Here is a 23348-nt window from a genome sequence, read left to right on the forward strand (position 1 = left end):
TCTCTCTCTCTCTCTCTCTCTCTCTCGTGACCCTTGGGAAATCTTGTTTTGGATTTCTAGGGACATCATCTGTGAATGATCCAAATATTTATTTTTTTAAAATTTTTAAAAAAGATTTTATTTATTTATTCATAGAGACAGAGAAAGAGGCAGAGGGAGAAGCAGGCATCATACAGAGAGCCTGACGTGGGACTCGATCCAGGGTCTCCAGGATCACGCCCTGGGCTGCAGGCGGTGCTAAACCACTGCGCCACTGGGGCTGCCCCAGACAAATATTTAAACACGATAGAAGATGAACATCAATGATGTTGGCTATTGGACAATGAAATCCACATTAAAAACATGGGCAAATGTTTAAAGACAAAGTCAAAACGACTCTTTTCTAGTGCTTAAAGTTATATTGTATAATTCTAAGTTCCTAAAGAACCGAAACAACAACAACAACAACAAAAGTTTCTGAACATGGGAGGGAAAAATGCATTATCTCCTGAGAGGGAAGGTCTTTCCAAACATGGTTAAAAAAAAAAAAAGAGGCAACGTAAGACTACCAAAGCTGCTTGTATAAAACTTTTTCTTTTTCTTTTTTTTTTTTTTAGATTTTATTTATTCATTCATGAGAGACACAGAGAGGCAGAGAAGCAGGCTCCATGCAGGAAACCTGATATGGAACTTGATCCCCGGACTCCAGGATCACACCCTGGGCCGAAGGCTCAACCACTCAAGCCACCCAGGCGTCCCCACTTGTATAAAACTTTCAAACCTTTGCAGGAAAAAAGCAATTCCAGAAACAACATAAGGCGGCAGACAGAAAATCAGATAAAAATTTTGTTAGCATATGATAAAGCTAATATTCTGCAACATGTAAAGAGTGCCTACAAACAAGGGAAAAAAATAAAGCAAAAATCCAAGTAGAAGAGAAGACTAAGGCCACGGACAATTTGCAAGAAATAGCCGCCCAATGACATTATTCTGTTTTATTCTTTTATTTAGCAACTTATTTTGAGAGAGAATTCATGTAGCAAACAGTCCACCCACCTAACGTGTACAATTCAATGGTGTTTGGTGTATTCATATAGCTGTGCACCCATCACCACAAGCAGTACTCCTGTACCCAGGCCTGGGCCACCACTAATCTACTTTCTCTCTCATACATTTGCCTATTTCTGGACATTTGTCTAAAGAGAATCACACCATCTGTGGCCCTTCTGATAGCTGATAACATTGAGTGTCTTTTCCTGGGCTTACTGACCATTTGCTTATCGTTTTGGGAGAATTATCTGTTCCAATACGTGGTCCATTCTTGATTGTTTGTTGTTTTATTATTGTAAGTTCTTTACATGATCTATATGCAAGTTCTTTTCCAAATATGTGGTTTTCAGATATTTTCTCCCATTCTGTGGGTTTTCTTTACACACTTTTAAAAAAAGGTTATATTCATTTATTGGAGAGACAGAGTGAGCACAAGAGTCGGGGGAGAGGGAGAGGGTGAAGGAGAAGCAAGCTTCCCCCCTGCCAAGCAGGGAGCCTGGCGTGGGGTTTCGATCCCAGGACCCTGGGAGCCATCCAGGCTCCCCTCTTTACACATTTTTGATGGTGTTCTCTGAGCTCAGGTTTTAATTTAGGTGATCCACAGTTTATCTATTTTTCCTTTTACTGCTTGTGCTTTTGGTGTTGTAGTTGAGAAACCACTGCCCTAATCCAAGGTCACAAAGATTTACACCTATATTTTCTTCTAAGCACTCTATAGTTCTTACATTTAGGTATTTGACATATTTTGAGTCAATATGTAACATATAGTGGAGTTGGGAGGGGGGATCCAACATCATTTTTTTATGTATGAAATACACTTGTCCCAATATCATTTATGGTAAAGACCGGCACCCCATTCCATGGTCTTGGTAACCCTGTCGAAAATTGATTGTAAATATGAGGGTTTATTTCTGGGCTGTTTTATTCCATCTATCTGTATAGCTAGTCCTATGGCAGAACCACCAAGTCTCTGTTACTGTAGCTTTGTAGGAAGTTCTACAATTGAGAAGGGTGATTGCTCAAACTTTTTCAATATTGCTTTGGCCATCCTGGATGTCTTAAATTTGCATACGAATGTTAGGATCAACTTGTCAATGTTTGCAAAAAGGAAAAAAAATGTCAGCTGGGATTTTGACAGGGATTGCACTGAACCCATCATAGATCAATCGAGGGAGTATTGCCACCAGTAAGTATGAAGTCTTTTAGTCAATGCCTTAGTTCTTTAATTTCTACACTGTTTGGTGGTTTTCAGGGTATAAAATTTGCACTTTTTATTAGATTTATTCCTATTTTATTTTTTTGAAATCTACTCTAAGAGGAATTTCTTTTGAATTACATTTTTTTTATTTTTTAAAAAAAGTGATGTCTAGTTGACACACAATGTTACATCAGTGTCAGGTGCATGGCACAGAAGCCCCACAAGTCTGTGCTCCCCAAACGTGTAGGGGCCACCTGTCACTGCATGACACCATCACAGAACTACTGGTTGTTGTGCCATTATCCCTGGGACTCACTCACTCCATAACTGGGAGCTGGGACCTCCTGCTCCCTCCCCCACTGTGCCTGGCCCCCCACCCCTCTGACAACCACCAGTTTGTTTTGTCTTTATGGTTTGTTTCCACTTTATGTTGTTTTTTAGATTCCACATATAAGTGAAATCATATATTTGACTTATGATACCTTCTGGTCCATCCATGTTGTAGGAATGGTTTCCTTAATCTCACTTTTAGTTTGTTCATTGCTACTATACAAAACCACAATTGATTTCTGTATATTGATCTTATATCCTGCAACCTTGCTGAATTTATTACATCCAATAGTTTTTAGTGGACTCCCTAGGATCAAATGACTTTTAAACATCGGAAAAGAGACCAGTTTCTTTTACAGTGTGAGAAATGCAGATGCAAACTATCATAGGATATGGTTTTGCTCACTTACGAACTTGGCAAAGATATAAAATTCTGGTACCATCGTACAGATGTAGTGTCTAGTAACATATAGGCTCCATCAAGCCCACTTGTAGGGATACATCCTACAGCAGCCATCTTCCAGCTTGTCTACAGTATCTCCGGGATGTGTAAATAATATTGAAGGAATATGTGATATGCAGGCATGTTACTGTTTGATTCCATTTATATAAAGTTCAAACACAGGAGAAACTAATCTGTTGAGAGAAATCAGCATAATTGTACTATCATCATAACATTTAATTAAAATTCTCAGGTAGTATTTTTTTTAAATGATGAGGATTTCCTTCTTCTCAACCTGATCATAAGGCCATCCAATAAAACAGTAATTTCCCCCTACCATCAAGTGTCCACTGTGCGTGCTGTTTGGAAGTCATTGTTTTATTACCCTTTCCATGTGCACTCCATTCAGTCCAATCCATCCCCCAACATTATTACCATATTCTTCATGGTCTCCTGTAGTTCATGATTCTCTCTCTAAATCCCCCTCTAGATAGCATCAGATTGGTACTAACCCGACTGAATGGTGTTAGTTGTGTCTTCCTGGGACGTGAAACTCCCTTGTGCCTGTGTAGGGCTGTACAGAATTTATTTTGATCTTTTTTAAGATTTTAGTTATTTATTCATGAGAGACACACAGAGAGAGGCAGAGACAAGCAGAGGGAGAATCAGGATCTCTGCAGGGAGCCTGATGTGGGACTTGGTCCTGGGACCCCGGGATCACGCCCCGAGCCGAAGCCAGATGCTCAACCACTGAGCTACCCAGGTGGCCCCCGTTTTTCTTAGATTTTATCTATTTTGATCTTTGACATAACCTTATAAGAGTAGGTAATGAGAATTTAAATTGCCTGATATCCAGGTATTTGAGCCCTGCGTCGTAATAAATCCACGTGATCCAGTATTCTCAGAACATGTCATATATTCATCTATAATAGACAGCTTCTGAGTCCTTCCTGTCCTTTAGGAGGTAGATTGATAAGGACAAAAAATCTTGTCTCTGCCACCTGGACTTTTTTTTTTTTAAAGATTTTATTTATTTATTTATTCATAGAGACAGAGAGAAGAGAGAGGCAGAGACACAGGCAGAGGGAGGAGAAGCAGGCATCATACAGAGAGCCTGACGTGGAACTCGATTCAGGGTCTCCAGGATCACGCCCTGGGCTGCAGGCGGCGCTAAACCGCTGCGCCACGGGGGCTGCCCTGCCACCTGGACTTTTTAACGAGGTGGGGTACAGGCAATACACACATAAACGACTCCATACTGTATGCGATTACAAAACAGAAGCCAAAGAGAAATAAATAAGGATGCACGTCAAAGAGTAGAGAACAATCAGCTTGTGCAGGTGCTCATGGGAGACTTCTGAGCAGATGTGGGAGAGTGCTTATTTGCCTGCTGTGTAGAGAATGATCTCAAGGAGTGCCAGAGTGGACCAGGGCAGGAAGCTGTGTGGTGGACCAGATGGCTGAACTCTGCTCCTGCAGTCTCTACCAGAGTCATTCTTTCTGTCAGCATTTCCGTAGCACCAGGAGATGTTCCCTTCACGAAGTGTAAACTCCTTGTGGCTGTAGACATCCTGCCTCCTTCAGAGGCTAATGCTGCATTTGTGTTCCCTAGGGTGCTTTTGACAATTGCAGGGAGTGGAAAGGCTCTTCTGGCTCACTTCTTCATGGGGCAGTGCCGTGATGGTTTCTGTTGTTTGAGAGAAAACTGGAGGGGCAGGGCGCTCTAATTTGTGACTTTGCTGAAGTCCCAAGAGCAAGTTATTAAAGTCAGAATTGCCTTTGGAGAGAGTGCCTTCTGGGAGAAAGGATTCCCGAGAGGAATGTGGTCCTCCTGGCCCTTCCTGACCCACTGCTGCCAGATGTCCAGGGAGAAAGAGGATTATAACAGGCTGGCTCCCTCCCACTCCACCAGGAAGAAGCTTCAGTGTGGGATCTACCAGGTCTGAGGCCCCTTCACTCACAGTGGACAGTTGAGGTGGACCCTGGAGAGCACTGGGTATGGGGAGAGGGGTAAGCAGCCAGGGTCTAGGCCTGGGACTGTGTGGCCCTCCAGAGCCTGCATTAGCATCTCCCGTGAACCTGAGTTCTTCCCTGGAGGATGACTTCCCCTCGAAGTATAACATCTGCACTCAAGTGGTGGAGCAAACCTGGGGAAGCCATCTGTAGACCACAGATGGTGTGCAGGACCTTCAGTGAACCCCTTCGCTCTGCTCTAGTCTGCAGATACAGCAGAGAATGGAAAGAAAGGGTCTTACAAGAGATGAGGTGATAGGAGGGTGAGAAGCAGCTTGGAGAATGCATCCCCACCTACTCCGGCCTCCGGGAGCCCTGAGTGGGGTCAATACCTGGAGAAGTTCCAGGCAGGGCTGACCCTGCCCCTTCCTGTGCTCTCCTTACCACTCTCCCTTTTTCTGGTCCCACTGCTGACCCGGCAAACAAGCTCTGGTCTCCTTTGCACTGCATGGCAGCCCTAGACCTCACACATCCTTCTGCAGAGTGTGTGTCAGGGTGCCTTTCAGTTAGAGATTTAGCCCTGGTGCCTTATCAGAACCAGCAGACAACAGATGCCTCTGTCCAGTACGGCCACTGTCTTATCAGGATTCCCGTGCTAGGGCTGCCTAATTAACATAGCCATAAATCTGGACCACAGGCAGGAGGGGAAGGGCCAGCCTGAGCTCCAATTGAAAGGACCAACATATTAGAGACTGAAAAAGCCTGAGTGTGGCCAGCTCAACAGCCTTTGCCCCCACTACCTGGGGTGGGGGGTGGGGAGGAACAGACTGTTGGGCCAATTGGAGGATGACCCAGGTAGCCAACAGGGAAAGTGGATCCTTAACTACAAAAAGACTGGTACCTCATCAAACTCATCCACCTAGAGGAGAAGCTAATACAAAGAATTATCCCCGTGCGTGGTGTATATGATGCATATTGAATACTTTCTGCTGTGTTGAATAATTGGATTATTTTATAAGTATAAGTAACTTGAAAAGGCTTCTGAAGGTTAGTTTTCATCTAACATATCAAGGTCAGTTCACTGTGGGTCCAGCTCACCCTACCTCCATACCACACATCTGGGCAGAAATTTCATCTCTCCAAGTAGGAACCCAGGCACCCAGCACGAAGAGACATGGCTCTAGGGGCGCCTAGGTGGCTCAGTTGGTTAAGCATCTGACTCTTGGTTTTGGCTCAGGTCATGCTCAGCGTTGTGAGATTGAGCCTGCACTGGGGGTCTGCAATGGGCGTGGGGCCTGCTTAAGACTCTCTCCCAAGCTCGCTCAATCTCTTTATCAAACAAATACAATCTTAAGAAAAAAAGAGAGAGAGAAACAGAAACAGAGACATAGGTCTAGGAGAGGTTGGAACTGTTAACATGCCTATTTGTTTACTGGCAATAAATTTCCTGCAGTAGGAAAAAATATACACAGGCTCCTCTGACCTAGTCTCCAGAAATCAAGTGTGGTTGAGAAACTGTAAAGACACTATATATTTCAGTTTCTGGAAATGCGTGGCAAGTTGGAAGAGGGCAGGGACTGCTGACCTAGCATCCTAGAAATTCAAGACATAAATGGGGTTCACTCTTCCAATTTATTTTGGAAAATTTCAGTTTTCCAGAAAAGCTGAATGGGACAATGAACACACATATCCCCATCATTTAAATGTACTGATGGGTAACATTTTGTTATATTTGCTTTATCTCTGTGTAAAATACATCTGTTTCTGAACCATTTGAGATATGTTGTAGCCACTAGGACTCTTCACTTTAAATAACTCAGGACAAGGGATGCTTGGGTGGCTCAGCAGTTGAGCATCTGCCTTTGGCTCAGGTCATGATCCTGCGGTCCCAGGATCGAGTACCGCATTGGATGCCCTGCATGGAACCTGTTTCTCCCTCTGTCTCTGCCTCTCTCTGTTTCTCATGAATAAATAAAACTTAAAACAACAACAACAAAAAACTCAGGACACATGTCCTAAGAACGAGGGTATTCTCATAAATAGATATCATCACATTGAAACATTCAATGATCACTCAGCAGTACTCTCTCTGAAATGCATTCCACATACAAAATCTTCCAACTGTCCCCCAAATCTTTTACAGCTTCTTTCCTTCAGAGTGGTGTAAGATCAAGGGTCATGTAATGGATTTGGTTGTGGTTTTCTATGCCTGGCCTGATTCCCTAGCTTTTCTGTGTATTTTTTTGATACTGAGTTTTTGAAAAGTCTAGTGGAACTGTTTCACACAATGTCTCTCAATCTGGATTTGTCTGATTCCCCTCCCCCCCCCCTCCCCCCCTCCTCCCCCAACCAGATTCATTTAAGAATTTTTTTTTGGCAGATTTACATTGGTGATGTAGATGCCCATTTCTGACATTCAGCACGGTAAGGAGCAAGGCTTTTGAGGGGAGGGAGGGGAGATACTTCTAGGGGAAGGACTGGTGGTTGCCTACTTGGGAGGGCGGCCCTTTCTGACTTAGGGTGTTGGCTCACCTCCCCCACCAGTGCATTGTTGATAGCTCCCAGTGATCATTACTACGGGCAAAATTTAAAACAGAGGTTCTCCAAGAGGGAGAGGATGGGAAATGCATGTGGCTTTGTCTGGCGACAATTCTGGTCGTCATAATGTTGGGGAGGGTGTGTGCTACTGGCATCTAGTGGATAGAGGCCAAGGATGCTGCCAAACCTCTTCCTTTAAAAAAGAATCACTCAGCCTCAAATGTCAACAGTGGCAAGGTGGAGAAATCCAGGGGACAGACAATGCTGAAGCCTCCTACCAGCAGACTCCCTGGCACCTGCCTCCTTCCCATCCCTTCTGCTCCCCGATCGGCTCCACTGCCGTCTGCGCCTTCAACATTAAACACAACGGATGCAACAATTTTCCAATGCTTCCTCACTGCTAAGTACAGTGACTCGCTTCTCTGTCCGTGTCTAAATTGGCTCTCTACTTGGCCTGTGAACTCCCAGGTCTTGCCAAGTGTGTCACCTGAGACGAGCTTAATTGCTGGAGCAGGCACGTATCAATCTCATTTGGGAGAAGAGGACAAGGTGCCAGTAAAATCCTGCAGAGCGTTGCTAACTAGCAGTCGTGCGGCGCCAGAGCCTAGTGCGCTCTCCAAAGTCCTGTCATCTGACCCGATAACACCGCGGAGGCGTTTTTCTGAGAGGTCGATTGCACTCGAGGAACGACCTCTGCTCAGTGACCTGCTGGACACCGGGCTGGTGGGGGGGGGGGGCGCAGAGCTCCAGCCAGGGGTGCGGGGGTGGGGGGGCTGGGGTTTAGACTCAGGATTCAGCCTACAGGTCCTGCACTCAACACAGCAGACGTCAAAACTGTTCTCACTGCCTTCCTCTCTCCCCTTCCTCCTGCAAACAACTAACAAAATACTCAAGGGGCATTTTGGGTCAAAGGAGTCAAACGAGTTCACGAATGACCGTGGGAATGCCTGGCTGCCGATCTCAGAGAAGAGCTGGTCGGCTTCTCCCATGTGTGGTGGGGGCCAGGCTCTCAAGGTCACAGATAGGTGGGCGAGGCCCGGGTCCGGGGTACAGGGGCACAGGTCTGCAAAGATCCCCTCCCCTGCTCCACCGGGCAGGGGGGTGGGTGGGGGAGGCTGGGGGGGGGCCGGGTCTGCAGACAGCCCCTCCCCTGCTACGCCGGGCAGGGGGGTGGGTGGGCGAGGCCCGGGTCCGGGGTACAGAGGTGCAGGTCTGCAGAGATCCCCTCCCCTGCTCCGCCGGGCAGGGGAGTGGGTGGGGGAGGCTCGGGTGGGGGCCCGGGTCTGCAGACAGCCCCTCCCCTGCTCCGCCGGGCAGGGGGGTGGGTGAGGGAGGCTCGGGGTCGGGGGGCCCGGGTCTGCAGACAGCCCCTCCCCTCCTCCGCGGGTCAGGGGGTGTGGGTGAGGGAGGCTCTGGGGGGGGGGCCCGGGTCTGCAGACAGCCCCTCCCCTGCTCCGCCGGGCAGGGGGGTGCGTGGGGGAGGCTCGGGTGGGGGGCCCGGGTCTGCAGACAGCCCCTCCCCTGCTCCGCAGGGCAGGGGGGTGGGTGGGGGAGGCTCGGGTGGGGGCCCGGGTCTGCAGACAGCCCCTCCCCTACTACGCCGGGCAGGGGGGTGGGTGGGCGAGGCCCGGGTCCGGAGTACAGAGGTGCAGGTCTGCAGAGATCCCCTCACCTGCTCCGCCGGGCAGGGGGGTGGGTGGGGGAGGCTCGGGTGGGGGTCCGGGTCTGCAGACAGCCCCTCCCCTGCTCCGCCGGGCAGGGGGGTGGGTGGGGGAGGCTCGGGTTGGGGTCCGGGTCTGCAGACAGCCCTTCCCCTCCTCCGCCGGGCAGGGGGGTGGGTGAGGGAGGCTCGGGGGGGGGGGCCGGGTCTGCAGACAGCCCCTCCCCTGCTCCGCGGGTCAGGGGGGTGCGTGGGGGAGGCTCGGGTGGGGGCCCGGGTCTGCAGACAGCCCCTCCCCTGCTCCGCCGGGCAGGGGGGTGGGTGGGGGAGGCTCGGGTGGGGGCCCGGGTCTGCAGACAGCCCCTCCCCTGCTCCGCCGGGCAGGGGGGTGCGTGGGGGAGGCTCGGGTGGGGGCCCGGGTCTGCAGACAGCCCCTTTCCCAGCCCCCGCCCCGCCGGGCAGGGGGGTGGGCGAGGCCCGGGTCCACACGGACCCCGGGGCCGGGCGGCGGCGCAGTGCGGCGGCGGGTCGGCGCGCAGGAGGCGATGCGGCCCGGCCCCGGCGCTGGCGCCCTGCCCGGCGCGCGGACTGCGTGCAGGCGGCCACGACTCCGCCCGCGGGCGCCCCTACCACCGTACCCGGCCTCGTCCTCCCCGGCGGCGCGCGGGCACGACGTCTGGCGGCTTAAGTCCAAGAACGAGGAGGGCCGCTCCACCAGAAAGCGTCCTCCCACCCAGCGAACACGAGGCTTCCCAGGATGCCTGACTTCCGGCGCCCCAACACCGCCCCTTCCCGCGCGCACCTGCGGCCCCGCCCCGCCCAGTCGCCCCCGGAGCCGGCAGGTGAGGCGCGCGCCAGGCCCCGCCCCTCGGCCCCGCCCCAGCCTCCCACGCCGCCACCTGGCCGGGCCTGCGCCGGGTGCGCCCTGCTCTGTCCCGCCCGGCCGCCAGGTGAGCCGCGCCAGGCCCCAGCGCCCAGCAGGCCCAGCCCCGCTCCCTTACGCCTCGCCCGCCCCGCCGCCAGGTGAGCAGCTCCAGGCCCCGTCCCCGCTCATCCTTCCGACCGCCAGGTGAGCTGCTCCAGGCCCCGCCCCACTACTGGCCCTGTCCCGCGCCGCGCCGTCCCCTTCCTTCCTCCCGGCTCCCAGGTGAGCACCGCTAGGCCCCGCCCCACCGCCAGGCCCTGTCCCGCGCCGACCCCTCCCATGCTCCCGGCCCCCAGGTGAGCAGCTCCAAGCCCCGCCCTACCGCCAGGCCCGGTCCCACGCGGTCCCCCCTCATCCTCCCGGCCCCCAGGTGAGTGGCGCCCTTCCCCGCTGGGCCACCCACCAGGCCCCGCCCCGCCGCCGACCCAGGTCCTACTTCCTCCCGCCCCGCCGTGCCTGCCCCCAGGTGCGCAGCTCCGGGCCCCGCCCGCCGCCCCCAGGCTCCACCCAGACGCCGGCACCCGTCGCGCCCGGTCCCGCCCCACCTGCGTCGCCGCGGGCTGGGTCGCGCCAGGCCCTGTCCCGCCGCCAGCCAGCCCGGCTCCGAGGCCTCTTCCCGGCGCCTCGCCGGGCCCCGCCCCGCCTCCAGGTGAGCGTCGCGGGACCGAGTCCGGGCTCAGGCCGCGCCCCGCCGTGCCCCAGGCCCCGCCCCCAGCGGGCCCCGCCCACCGCCCGCGGCGCCTGCGCAGTGCGGCCCGTCGGGCCGGGGCCGGGCGGCGCGGCCGGCGCAGTCGGCGGGCGCAGTGCGCGTGCGCCGTGCGGCCGGGGGCGGGCGGCGGCGGCCGCGGAGCGGAGCGGGGGCGGGGCGGCGCCGTCTGGCTCGGTCGGGCCGGGGCGGGAGTGCGGCGCGGGACGGCGGGGCCCGCGGGCTGAGGACGGCGGCCTAGGCGGCCGGCAGGTGAGACCCGCGGGCCGCGGGGGAGCGGGCGCCGCTCGGGGCGGGGAGGGGGCGCGGGCGGGGCGCGCGGCGGGGCGGCGGGGCGCGGGGGAGCGGCGGCCGGGCCGCGGCGCATTGTCCGGGCGCGGGCGGCGCCTGCACAGCGCCCCCTGCCGGCCGGGCCGCGGGGCGGGGGGCCTCGGGCTCGGGCCGCGCGCCTTTGTTCGCCGCCCCCGCCAACATGGCGGCCGCCCTGCCCGCCGGGCCGCGGGCCCCGCGCTTTGTTCCGCAGGCCTGGGCGGCGGGGGCGGGGGCGGGGGCGGGGGGCGGCGGGGGCGGGGCGCGGGAGCGTTGCATAACCCGCCGGGCGGGGCGGGGGACGGGACCCCCGGGCGGAGGCGGGGCGGGGGGGGAGGGGCGGGGCGGGGCGGCCGTTCTCCTCCCTCCTCCGTCCCTCCCGCGGGCCCGGGTCGCCCCCGCCCCGCGCCCCCGGCCCCGGCCCGGGCCCCGGCCGGGGTCTGCCCCTCGCCCGCGCGCCCCCGCATCCCGGGTGACCTTGAGCGCGCTGCGCCCGGGGCGCGGGGATGAGCCGCACGACGCGGAAGCTTGCGCAGTGCCCGGGGTGGGCTCGCGCGCCTGCCCGGAGCCGGTTTCGGGGGGCGGCGGTGGCCGCGGCCGGGAGGTGGGCGCCCCGAGGCTGTTGGCGCGGCGGCTGCGTGCGGCGGGGCCGGGCCCGGGGCCGGGTGCACGGGGGTGTCCGCGTCCGTGCTCGCCGGGGCCGCGGTGGCGGGCACCTCGGGGGGCAGCGCGGGACGCGCGCCGCCTGGGCCGCCTGGGCCGCCTGGGCCGCCTGGGCCGCCGTGGGCCGCCGTGGGCCGACACCTGTAACTTTCTTCTGCTGGAATCTTCTGGAAGGAGCCCTGCAGGCCGAAGAGCTGGAGGGAGAGGGCACAGCTTTTGTTAGGAGACGAGAATCCCGCGTGCGCTTGGGGGTGTTTCCAGGGCGGGCTGGGTTCGGGAGGGCCCTCCGGGTGCTGACAGTGCAGGCGGGGGTCAGAGGGAAGGGGCGGCTGCCCAGGGCCTCGCCCCAGCCTGGCGTGGTGGGCAGACACCCCAAGTTGTAACCGCCGGGAATTCGCGGGACAGTCCTTGTTAGACTGGAGAATGGCGAGTAAACGTCGCACACTTTGTATATGTCACAAATTTATGGATAGTAGGTATTAGTTTTTTGTGGGAAAATAGAATTTATTTTTCATTTAGAGTAGCGAGTAGATGTTAAGATGCTGTGAAATGGCTAAGGCAAGCAAAGGCTTTCTAGTCATTTCTTTACATTTGACCTACAGGTTTTTTTTTTTCCAGAAACTTTGGCTGATCCCAGGAATTTGGCTAGTAGTGCTTCCACAGTACTTCCGGTTCCCAATCCAGACTACAGTAACAGCACCGACTTAGTTTTGGAATATCTGAAGCGGTGCTGCTGAAGGTAGTGCGGAACTAGTCTTAGATGCTACTGGAGAAACAAAGGGTTCCTTGGTCACCTCAGTTTGGGAAATAGTGCTGTGTTCTGTCCTCCCTTGGGGTCGGAGTTTACCGCCTCCAGTTAAGGGCTCTGAGAAATATTGTGCTGTTTCCATAGTTGGCTGCAGATCTCTTTGTTTTGTTTTGTTTCAGCGCCCATGAAATCCAGGTAACAGTGAAACGTTGGTCATTGCTGTCCTCAGAGTGCATCTTAGGTAACGGTACCCACGCTTTCATGTGCTTTGTGATGCCTGTGCATCTCGTGGTCAGGATCTCAAATCTGGCTTTTGGTCTTCAGATGAGAATTATTAATTTGAAGTTGTAAGTGGAGAAACGTAATAGCAGTGTTTTCGCAGTGACTTAACTTGAATGCCCACACACTGTAACTTGTCTTGCTGCACTCCTTAATCGTTAGCGTTTTTTTCTGGTGCATTAAAAATTTGTGGAAAAGATACTGTTTCTGAAGAATTAATTACATCGGTCATTTACAGATTAAAAGTAATGGTGTTGACTGTTTTTTTGATTTTGCTGTTAGTATTCTAATTTGCTGACAGAGCAGGTGATACATATCTACATAAACACTTTCTTAGTATTTATTGATGCTTGAATGTGTCCCCCCCCCCCCCCCCCCCGTTCCTTGAATGAGAAGAACTTGGAAGAGGGAATCAATTATTTTACCCAGGTATTTTGTTCAATTTGGCACACACACTGTGGTGTTGTGAAAAGGCTCTGGGCTCTGAAGTTGGCCACTGAGAGAGCGTGGCCTTCAACTCTGGAGAGTCTGGGTGGAAATCAAGCCCTACTGGGTCCTGATCTGAAGCCACACAGCTGATCCCCCTTCCCAAACCCCTTGTGTTCTTTATAATTTGCCATTTCTTCCCTGTAAACTGGGAGGAGACGTGTCACATGAGGCTCTTTCGAGAACTACATGAATTTGTAGGGTTCCCAGCACAGTCCTGCAATGCAATAGCTGCTGCCATTCATCGTTCATTTCCTTCCCTTCTGCTTTTGAACTTTGCTGCAGTTAATGTTGAAGTGAACCATTTGGTTCGTTGTGCTCTAGTATTCAGTGTGGTTTTTTTTTTTTTTTTTAAGATTTTATTTATTTATTCATGAGACACACACACAGAAGCAGAGACACAGGCAGAGGGAAGCAGGCTCCATGCAGGAAGCCTGACGCGGTACTCGATCCCAGGTCTCCAGGATCATGCACACATGGCCTGGGCCAAAGGCAGCCCTAAACCGCTGAGCCACCCGGGCTGCCCCTTCAGTGTGATTTTTAGTTCTTTATTAGGTGCTTAAGGCATTTAAAGATGCCATAAGTTCTTAATGCAGTGAGTCTAGTATGGGCATACTGCACAAACATGTGCCCATGGAGACCTTCCAGTCTGGTAGGGAGGATACGCATGCACAGGATGAGGGCATCTGGAAGAGAAGGCAATGCTCTAGCAGGGTCAGGAGTGTAGAGCAGGAGAGCAAAGAAGTCCAGGTGGAAGGACAGTGCCAAGATGCATGTAGAGGGTGTTTGAGACCATCCTGGATTTGAATCCCAACCAAAGATTGCCCCATGTTAACATTTACTTCTAAGAGTGTGTTTATCTGTTAAACAGGATCACACCTACCTCATCAAGTGTAAGCTTCTAGGGCTTTGTGGTAAGTGCCCTGTGGGTACCGACAATGATGATGAGGTCACCACTGCTGAGGCACCTGTACTTTGTCAGGGCCGGTCTGGGTAGCATGAATTTGGGGCCAGGTTTTACTTGATCTGCATACCATGTCAAGGCAGTTGGGGTTTCTTCTCTATGTGGGGAAAGCCATTGGAAGGCATTAAGCAGCATGAAAGGTGGACCAAGGAATATGCCAGCACAGGATCTCTATGTAGTCCAGACTTGGGGGTGGTGGTGGATGAAGTCATTTGGGACAAGGGGGATCAGTCTGGAGCCACTACAGTGTTGACTGTGTTGAGTTTTTCGGGCAGAAGGGGTGGAGGGAGAAGGATCCATTCAACACGGGTGTTGTTTTATTCAAATGTTGACAGTGTAAGTAAAGAGACTACTAAAGCATTTTTTATACCATTTTAGATACTTTTCAATTGTAGTAACCTGTGTTTTTAGTTTTTAAAATTTTTTTTTATTCTTTAAAAGGCAGGGATGCCTGGTTGGCTCAGTTGGAAGAGCATGTGACTCTTAATCTCAGGGTCATGAGTTCAAATCCCACCTTGGGTGTAGAGACTGCTTAAAATAAATACATAAAAACTAAAAGAAAAGATGGAACAACTTTTTTTTTTAAACTTAGATTGTATTTGTTTATAGCAAGTTCAATTTGCTTATAGTTACATCCATAGAGCGTAAATGTAATTTTTGTACCTGTTGGTGGCGTATATGTTTGTCTACAAATGAAAACGAATCCATGTTTATAGTTGTATATGTGAATGTGTGTTTATATATTAACTAGTCCCGTTTCTTAGTTAATATTAATCATTCTAGGCCCTGACAGGTGATTAGAATATCCTTTTTTCCTGTGTCCAGGGTTGTGTTTTGAATTTCTTCCTTTTTGCTTTTTTCTCATTTGAAACCACTGTGGACTGATGAAGTTTTGTGTATTTGGTGTTATTAATCAAGTAGTTCTTGTTCTTTTTCCTCAGCTTGCCCTAACTTGGGCATGGTGCACTCCCTTCAAGCTGGATCTCTTCCCTGGGATGCCACCCCATTAATCTTTGAACCATTTCTTGCTTTCTGATACTAGATGTCTAAGATTTCATGATCAGCTGGTTCTTTCAGCTCCTCTTATTGGGGGATGGAATTTAGGTACTGAAATCTGGTGCTTCGTGTCTGTATTGCTACTGGAATGCCTCTACTTTCATTGGGCAGATGCGGGAAATACATAAAATTCGATTTTGTGTGTGTGTGTGTGTGTTTTTAAGATTTGATGTATTTATTTGACAAGGAGAGAAAGCACAGTAGGCAGAGCAGGAGGCAGAGGGAGAGGGAGAAACAGAGCCTCTACTGAGCAGAGAGCCCAATGTGGGGCTTCATCCCAGAACCCTGGGATCATGACCTGAGCCAAAGGCAGACGCTTCACCAACTGAGCCACCCAGGAGCCCCTGTATTGGTATTTTCAATTAAATTTAACATTGCAAGGTTTTTACTTTGAGTTTATCTTTTTTTCTCCAACGTTGAAAATTTGCATTCTTTGCAACATTACTTCTCTTGTCCTGCAGTATATAAATGATATTTGAAAACACCGATAATAAAATGCTGGCTTATATTTCATTACAGTTCTTTTGTTCTTAAAACATATCCATGTAAGGGTGTGTAGTTGACATTCTGAATTATAAAATGACTTGAAGATACTTTTCTTTTGATGATGTTACCAGTTTGATTATTAGTTTGGTTTATTTGTATGAAATACTTAAGGTTTAAGGGTTGCATTATGTTTTTAATGTATTTTTAGAAATTTTATTATGTAAAATGTTTATGTAGTTTAAAAGTCAAAGCTGTGTTACAAAGGTATATTCATAGTCCTTCCACTGCTGTTGCCTGCATCATACCCGTAGTGCCCCCCTTTTATTTCTGGTTTATTTTTCCGGTGTTTCATTTTTGCAAATACTAGCATGGACACGTATTTTTATTTCCTTTTCATTTTTAGACAGAAAGTAGACTTCAATGCTGTTATTTTTTTCCCCTTAGTATAGTCTGCAGATTGCTTTATATAAGCTCTTTTCCATTTTTACGTTCTTGTAGTTTTTAATGATGAACATGGGTTGTTTATATTCTGTTGCTCTTATAAATGTTGCTACAGGGAATAACCTTGTAGATATGTTGTTTTGTATTTGTGCATGTGTAGGTTTAACGTAGATTTTTGGGTAAAAGATAAACATGTTTGAAATTTGTGTAGTGTCCGAGTTTAAAAAAGCAGATCTGATTATGTCACCCTTTTACTTAAAGCTCTCATTGGCTTCCCACTGCTTTAAGTACTGAACTTCGTAACATGATCTCAGGGGCATACGTGTAACTTTTATCCTTTGGGACTTTGGCCACATGTCTCCCCTTCCCTTGCTCCAGCCACGCCTGTCATTCTTCTGTCTTCTGTGCTCAACACCTTCTCCTTCATAGGGCACGTGGCACTGGTTCTTGTTCCTCTGCCTGGAATGTGTTATTGGTGTGTTTGTGTTTTGGTCCTGTTTCAGTTCTTTCTATAGAGTTTGTCTCAAGCATCATTTTTTTCATGAGATTCTTTTTGAGCAGCCTTGCAAGGCCAGCCCTGCCTGGCATCAGTGAGGAGAACCAGAAGACCAGCGGATGCAGACTGTACAGATGTGCTGCCACATGTGCTGCACAGGAACGTCTCTTGTGACCCACCCAAACCAGAAGCAAATGGGAAAGGAAATTCTGGGGAATGTGGTTAAGTCTAGCCAAGTTAAAATCTTACATTGCAAAATGATGAACCCAGGGTTTTATATTCCTTACTCAGGTTCCATATAAGGGACCACAAAGTTTCTGTGACTGCCCTAAAAAAATGCAAATTGAATTCTAAATTTGTAAGCCAGGGCATTGATTGGTAAGGAGTGGGATCCTAAAAATTGGATTAGAGACGTATGGTCACATTCTGATTAAGCTGGAGACCTAAATTCTGCTGTGCTACCTTTGCCAGTAGAAGTAGCTTTTCCATCCCATGTGGGAACTTGATCTCTGTTTGCCTGGCAAACTGTAATTGCCTGCCCTTCCCCAAGGATCATCCCAGCAGGCCCCAATGTGGGAGGTATAGAATGTGACCCATGAGGAGTTCCAAAAGATTGGTTTGCCGTTAAATTATAGGTCAGACCTGAGGGATATTTGTGGGAATGGATCTTAGGGTTATGGGATAATGGTGGAAGGGACACGAAGGTGCGTTAGGATGAATTTGTTGACACGGGCTCATAAGCAGGCATTCTGGATCAGTTTTGTACCTTGAGGGGGTAAGAGTGCTGGTGATTGCCTGAAACAAATCCAGAGGTGGTCTGAGCAAAGCTGAGATGCCAGAACCGTCTTGCTATACCATGGAAGAAGGAAGACGGCTTAAAGGCTTTGGGAGATTGGAACGTTCCGAGTGGCTTTGTTGTAAAAGACCAGCTCACCACCCTGGGAGGATTCAGAGCTCATGCATTATATTCCAGTTACAAGGGGAGCCTCAGTATCCTAGAGAGGTCTGGTCACTTTTCTCCGTAGGTCAGAAATCACAGTGGGAACCACAGGAACTGTAAATGCAGTGATGACTGGGGTGGCAGGTCTGTAGAATGATCTTATTTTACTTTATTACTTTTTAAAAGATTTATTCATTTCTTTTTTTAGACAGCGAGCGAGCAAGCAGGGGGAAAGGGAGGAAGAATCTCCAGTAGCTCCCCCCGCCCCTGCTGGTTGTGGAGCCTGATGTGGGGCTCCACCCCAAGACCCTGTGATCTTGACCTGAGCTGAAATCAAGAGTCAGACATTCAACTGAGTCACCCGGGTGCCCAGGAATGGTCTTACTTTAATTTAGGATTAATTTCTTTTTTTTTGTATTATGTATTTATGAACATATTTTTATTTATTGTATATATTTTTATTGGAGTTCAATTTACCAACATATAGCATAACACCCAGTGCTCATCCCGTCAAGTGCCCCCCTCAGTGCCCATCACCCAGTCACCCCAACCCCCCACCCACCTCCCTTTCCACTACCCCTTGTTCGTTTCCCAGAGTTAGGGGTCTCTCATGTGCTGTCACCCTCACTGATATTTCCCACTCATTTTTTCTCCTTTCCCCTTTATTCCCTTTCACTATTTTTTATATTCCCCAAATGAATGAGACCATATAATGTTTGTCCTTCTCCAACTGACTTACTTCACTCAGCATAATACTCTCCAGTTCTATCCATGTTGAAGCAAATGGTGGGTATTTGTTGTTTCTAATGGCTGAGTAATATTCCATTGTATACATAGACCACAGCTTCTTTTTTTTTTTTTTGACCACAGCTTCTTTATCCATTCATCTTTCGATGGACACCGAGGCTCCTTCCACTGTTTTGCTATTGTGGACGTTGCTGCTATAGACGTTGGGGTGCAGGTGTCCTGCTGTTTCACTGCATCTGTATCTTTGGGGTAAATCCCCAGCAGTGCAATTGCTGGGTCATAGGGTGGCTCTATTTTTAACTCTCTGAGGAAACTTCACACAGTTTTTTAGAGTGGCTGTACAGTTCACACTCATCAACTGTGCAAGAGGGTTTCCCTTTCTCCACATCCTCTCCAACATTTGTTGTTTCCTATCTTGTTAATTTTCACCATTCTCACTGGTGTGAGGTGGTATCTCATTGTGGTTTCAATTTGTATTTAAATTTAGGATTAATTTTTAGGTTGCAACTACCAGTGCTTTGCTTGCTCTGATTTTATTTTATTTTATTTTTAAAGATTTTATTTGTTCATGAGAGACACACAGAGAGAGAGATTAATTTTTAGGTTGCAACTACCAGTGCTTTGCTTGCTCTGATTTTATTTTATTTTTAAAGATTTTATTTGTTCATGAGAGACACACAGAGAGAGAGGCAGAGACACAGGCAGAGGGAGAAGCAGGCTTCTTGCAGGGAGCCCGATAAGGGACTCGATCCTGGGACTCCAGGATCACATCCTGGGCCAAAGGCAGGAGCTAAACCGCTGAGCCACCCAGACATCCCTGATATTGTTTAATCTTATAAAGTTTTCCCCTTAAATTGATTTAGTAAAAGATAGAAGTGATCTTATGTACTTCCATTTGTGATTATTTTTCATAGTTTCTGAGGTGTTAGTCTGATATAGTAAAATTCATCTAAAGTATACATAGTTTATCAGTACATTATGTCATTGGGGCCTTGTTGGAAGGTAGTTTCAGTATAGAATCTTTTCAAAAAATTATTTTAGAGAGGGAGAGTGGGAGAGGGGCAGAGGAAGAGAATCTTAAGTAGATTCCCTGCTCAGCGTGAAGCTTGACACAGGGCTCGATCCCATGACCCTGAGATCCTGATCTGAATGGAAACTTAACTGACTGAGCCACTGGGACGCCCCTATACTTAGACATTTTTAAATACTTGTACTGTTTGGCTTAGCAGTTTCACTTTTAGGAATTTGTTGTATAGCTGCGTTTGCAGGATTGTATAAATCTGAGTTAAGATTTTTCATGACAGGAGTATTTGTGATATTATAACTATGAAACACTTGTCCAATATTGGGGTTAGGGTAAAATAAATGAATTTTATACCCATACATTGGCATGTTATGTTATTAGTAAAAATAAGAGAGGAGTAAAAATAAAGCTCTGTGGGAAGCAAGATATTTAGTAAGCAAGTTGTAGAACTGTATTCTTGGTTGTGTGTTTTAAGATGTTTGTGTTTGTGTGTATGCTTTATTTTTTTAAAGTTTTTTTTTTCTTTTCTTATTCATGAGAGATCTAGGCAAAGGAAGAAGCAGGCTCCCTGCGGGGAGCCTGATGTGGGACTCGGTCCCAGGACTCCAGGGTCACACACTGAGCTGAAGGCAGATGCTCAGCCACTGAGCGACCCAGGCAGCCCTGTATCTGTTTGTTAAGTGTGTATAATAGTATGTCAGATTCAGAGCAGTGTTTTAGAATTGGTTACTTCTGGGGGTGGGCTGATGGAGGAAGGCGTGGGGAGGGCAATGGCTACCATAGTAACAATCAGGCTCTAAATAGCTTAATCTGAATTAATAGCAGATTTACCTTTGGTTTGAGGATTGTTGACATCTCAGAATCTCGCTTTTTTAAAAAATTTTGTGTGTGTGTGTAATGTATAGTAGTGGCATGTTCATGGTTTGTGACACACGAACTACTTACCGTGAATTTCATTTATGTGGTCACTAGAGTTATAGTTTATTTGTGTGTATACTATTTGTGGGTCTTCATCCTCTCATTGATAAACATTGGGTCCTTCTCAGTTTGAGACTTTAGTTCAGATGACCCAAGAACCAGAGGACAGCAAGTTTGGATTAGATTTATTTATGTAGAAGATGTTATTTACTTGAGAGAGTCAGTGCACAAGCAGAGGGAGACTCCCTGCTGAGCAGAGAGCCTGATGTGGGCTTGATCCCAGGATGCTGGGATCATGACCTGAGTGAGCCAAAGGTAGATGCTTCACCAACTGAGCCATCCAGGCACCCCAACTTTGGATCAGATTGATTTTAATTTAAATTTTTAAAAAGATTTTATTTATTCATGAGAGACAGAGAGGGGCAGAGACACAGGCCGAGGGAGAAGCAGGCTCCCTGCGGGGAGCCCAATGTGGGACTTGATCCTGGGATCCCAGGATCATGCCCTGGGCTGAAGGCAGACGCTCAGCTGACGAGCCATCTAGGCATGCATCCCTGGATCACATTTAGATGTAGTGGAGGAAATACATGTGTGGGTGCTGTCAGTAACTTGGAGGTGTGCTACATTGAAGGAGGAAGGGATAGAGAATATTTAGGAGGCAAAGTCTGATGACCACAGTGCAGTGTAAGAAAGTTTAAGCAAGGCCAGTGAGGAGTCTTCCAGCCAGAGTTGGGGATTACAGGAATCCCTTGTCCTGTAGGATTCAGCCTGTATTAGTATTCTGCTGTGTCTGGTCATTGGTGAGAAACCACCAATGTGGTTGGTGCTAGTGTGCAGGGTGTTGGTGGGTTCAGAGAGCAGAAGTTTTTCGTAGTAGGTGACCCAACAGGCTCATTTTCATGGCTGTCACAGGGCTTACATGAGTGGACTTGTGAACTTTCAGGTATGTGTTTCTTGCATACTTTTCTGTTCAGTGCACTTAGGAGTAGAATTGCTGGATCATATATATCAGATGTGTGTTCAATATTAGTAGATAATGCCAAACTTTTCCAAAATGGATATACCAGTTTCTATTCCTATTACAGTGAATACATCCTTGTGACTGTACATTCTCACCCAGTATTTGGTATTGTTGATATTTGTAATTTTAGACTTTTCAGGTGGGTGTGTGGTAGTCTCTGGTTCCCTTCCTGGACTAGAGGTGGCTGTGTATTTATCTTGGTCAGTTCTTGATGGATACATCTCATAAACTTTAAGAACAGTGGTGAGATTTGCCACATTCTCTTCCTCCTGCTAGTGATCATGTTTCCAAATGGAGCTTCCTGTAGTGCTGGTCTTTTATGTGTCCACAGTGAGCAGAAAGCAGAAAGGTAGAGGAGGAGTAAGGTGTGGAGGAAAGAGGAGGAGGAGTGGGAGGGCAGAGGTGGGAAATGGGAATTATTTTGAGTTAAGTTTTCTTAACTAAGATTTCTGGGGTTTGTAACCAGAGCATACTTAACATATTCTGACAGTTAAACCTTTTTAAAAAGTAGACTTTATTTTTAAGAGCAGTTGTAAGTTCACTGCACAACTGGGCAGAAAGTGCAGAGTTTTCCTGCACCTCCTGATCCCCTGACCATGTCAGCATGGTCACCATGTTGACATCCTGCACCAGATTGTACTTTGTTTGTTTGTTAGGATCACTGAACGTTTGTTGACACATCATTGCCATTCATTCTAAGTCCATAGTTTTATGTTAGGATTTACTATTGATGGTGTATATTTTATGGGTTTTGATAAATATGCAATCTGTATCCATCATTATAGCATCATTCACAGTGGTTTCACTGCTCTTAAGAATCCTCTCTGCTCTGTGTGTATTTCTGTTTTAATTCTGTGGCCAGAACACTATTTAAAAGCTTATGTAAGTTTTGAAGCTTGCCTTATGGCCCAGCATACGATGAGTTTTTGTTAATGTCCATCCAGTGTGTGCTTGGAAAGAATGCTTCTGTATTTGTTGGATGCAGTGTCTGTATATGTCAGTTTAGCTTGATTAGTTGTGTTAACTTCAACATCCTTGCTCTTTTTTCCTTTTAGTCTACTGGTTGTATTGCTTAGCAACAGAAATGTGTTAATACTGTGATCTTGAATTTGTTCCTCCTTAGTTTTGATGGCTTTTGCTTTATATATTTTGAAGATACGTTGTTAGGTGCATACATGTTTAGAATTGTACATCTTCCTCATCAGTTGAGTTTTGAAAAATCATCTCTTTTTAAAAGTATTGTTAGAGATTAAGTTTAGTTAGTTGAGTATTAATGTAGCTGCACTATTTTTCTCCGATTAATATATGCAATGTCTTTTTTTTTTTTTTTTTTTACCTTTTATGTTCATACTTTCTATGTACTTGTGTTTTGAATGAGTCTGTTGTCAACAATGTGTAGTTGGAATTTAAAAAAATTTAGTCTGACAATATTTCATACATTTGGTCTGTTGACATTTAACAAAATAACTGACATAGTTGACATTTAAGAAAATGACTGACCTAGGGTTTAAATTTTATATTAAGTGCTTTCTCTTTATTATACCTGTTTAATGTGCTTTTTTTCTCTTTTTTTGTTTTTCTTTGGTTGCTTTTTTTTTTTTTTTCTTAAGTTGGAAGTTATTTAAAACATGTCATCTTTGATTTCTCAAAATGTAATATTTGTTTTTTTTTCTCTGGGTATTTAAGCTCCATTTATCTCATTTCACTTACATGCCACTGTTGTGCTCCTTTAATTCTGTATCTGTTTTAAGAAATTATTAATTTACATAATCAATAACCATTTAGATTTATCTTTTTCATTCATTTATATTATTCTAGTCCTCCATCTTTGAACATTTTTCTTCTTCCTGGAGAATGCTCTGTTTCTCACCTGTTGGAGGACTGCTAATAGTGAATTCTCTGATTGTGTTAGCTAAAAATTTCACAAATTGATGTTTTTTTGAAGGATAATTTTGATGTATATTGAATTGCCTAACTTTGGTTGGTTTC

General features: G+C 48.2%; 1 protein-coding gene across 16 annotated transcripts in view; it reads left to right on the forward strand.

Annotated features, from left to right (window-relative positions):
• The first annotated feature begins 9662 nt into the window (after positions 1 to 9662).
• The window catches only part of SPIN1 (spindlin 1), a 75639-nt gene continuing 61953 nt past the window's right edge, over positions 9663 to 23348 (forward strand). For 2 of the 16 annotated variants that reach the window (XM_072761038.1, XM_072761101.1), the window contains exon 1: positions 10021 to 10219. The gene's annotated coding sequence lies outside the window, so the exon portion shown is untranslated. Of the gene's footprint in view, positions 9993 to 10020; positions 10220 to 10877; positions 11034 to 11564; positions 11695 to 11797; positions 11993 to 12371; positions 12493 to 12680; positions 12743 to 23348 lie in introns of those variants that run through there. The other 14 variants (XM_072761028.1, XM_072761109.1, XM_072761018.1 and 11 more) reach the window with 14 other exon arrangements.

The sequence above is a fragment of the Vulpes vulpes genome, chromosome 1 (genome assembly GCF_048418805.1).
Source record: "Vulpes vulpes isolate BD-2025 chromosome 1, VulVul3, whole genome shotgun sequence".
In the NCBI taxonomy this organism is placed as follows: Eukaryota; Metazoa; Chordata; class Mammalia; order Carnivora; family Canidae; genus Vulpes; species Vulpes vulpes.